The following is a 1,912-nucleotide window of genomic DNA, read 5'->3' on the forward strand; positions in this document are numbered from 1 at the left end:
TATCTCTCGTCCAAAAAGTATGACACGTATACAAAAAAGAAGACACATCAATGTTTTTTTCATGAAAAATGAGCATAAAAGACCAAAACTGTTTAAAAATTAAATAGTGAAATTGATTAGGTAAGTTGGACAAAATAGATAATCAAAACTGTAATTTAGCTTAATTAATAAAATTGTTTGTTATAGAGGTGGCAGATTAAGAATGCTCTCAATTTAAACTTTACATTTTAAATGTAAATTTACCTTTCTAATATAAAAACGTAAATTTAAGTTTTAAAATAAAATAAAAATCATGATATTTTAAATTCTTATCAAAATGTTTTTAAAATTATTAGTAAAATTTTGTGTTATTATATTAACTAAATTATGAATTATTCAAATTTTATGATAAATAATAAAATATAATTATACAAGAGAATAATGTTAGTAGAAATATCTAGATGTAATTATGAAAAATTAATTTTAATAATATAGTTTAATATGTTAATTATAAACTAAACACCGTCGGTGTATTTTAATAAATATTATAATTTTTAATTCTAAAATACATTACATGGCACGCGTAAACAATTTGAGCAACCCCTGGTCAACATTCTAGTTATTCATCTAACTAAAACAATTTGAGTAACCCACCTTATAAATATTCTTTATAATTTATCAATATTTTAAAAAAGTGATATATTTTTAGAAAAAGTTAAATTTAATTTGTTATATATGTATTTTTTTAAAGGTATTTTAATATATTGGTCAACAAAAATGTATATTTTAATATTTTAGAATTTAAAAAGATACTTTAAATTTAATAAATCAAATTAAATAGTTAATATGCTCAAGATAGAGTTTCTCTAAATGCCTATATAAACAACAGAAATATGTAGAAAATAACATGTTATAAGTAAAAGATGGATTCTACCAGGATTTATGCTTTCATAATGATATACTTCTTGGCTTTCTGCATCTTAACATCAGGTTCGAAACTAATGTTTAAATTTTGAATCTTCACTTTTTACATACAATATTATTCTTACATTTCAATGAATTATTTGCATGCAGATCTCTGTAAGAAATCTGAAGGAAGAGATCTTGATGGACCATGTAAATCAGATAAAGATTGTCAACCTGGATGTCCTGGAAAAAAAGGGCAATGTATTCGTGGGCGATGTTGGTGTATTGATGCATCATATTTTGATGATATTAATACTAGTGTTGTACCTCCAATTGCATTATGAGAAAAGTAGTCTCGTGATGCAATCATGTATGAATAAAGTTGTTAATTAAAAGTGCAAAAACTATTGTCTATCTTAAGATATTATTATCTTCTAAAGTTGGTTCAACATTTTTAAACTTCATTTTACCTCTACTTATACAAATATCATTTATACAAATATTAAGTTATTATTATTTAAATTTTAATATCATATTAAATATTCTTAAAAAATATTTAATATATTTAAATTATGTAATAAATAAAAGTTAATATAATTACTAATATGCACTCATAAATTAGACACCCAATAGAGATGTCAATTTGGTCCATTCGCAGTAGGTATTTACAAAAATATCAATAACAGATAGGATAAAAATCAATAAACATGGGTACAAACACGACTCAGATAATTACTCACTTAAATTTTATTTTTACAAAACTAAAAACATTTATTGATAAAGATTTAAAGCTTGTTACACTGTGATTGGGCTTTGATAATCTAATTTTGTTTTTCTCCTTGATGACTTTTTGGACCATTCTATGTGCTGGATCATTCACACTACTACAAAAAATAAATTTCACCTCGGATGTGAAATGCATTTAACCTCGGCTACATAAGCAAGATAACGAAGGATATTAATCTTACCGAGCAGATCAGATGGCCAGCAATAATGAAGGCTTGAAGTTCCGAACGATTGAGAGGGG

General features: G+C 24.4%; 1 long non-coding RNA gene across 1 annotated transcript; it reads left to right on the forward strand.

Annotated features, from left to right (window-relative positions):
- The first annotated feature begins 895 nt into the window (after positions 1-895).
- LOC131657083 (uncharacterized) lies at positions 896-1,344 on the forward strand. The gene is made up of 2 exons (XR_009300466.1): positions 896-969; positions 1,054-1,344. It is a non-coding gene; the product is annotated as an uncharacterized LOC131657083 (long non-coding RNA).
- The last annotated feature ends 568 nt before the right edge of the window (positions 1,345-1,912 follow it).

The sequence above is a fragment of the Vicia villosa genome, linkage group LG3, assembly GCF_029867415.1.
Source record: "Vicia villosa cultivar HV-30 ecotype Madison, WI linkage group LG3, Vvil1.0, whole genome shotgun sequence".
Lineage (NCBI taxonomy): Eukaryota > Viridiplantae > Streptophyta > Magnoliopsida > Fabales > Fabaceae > Vicia > Vicia villosa.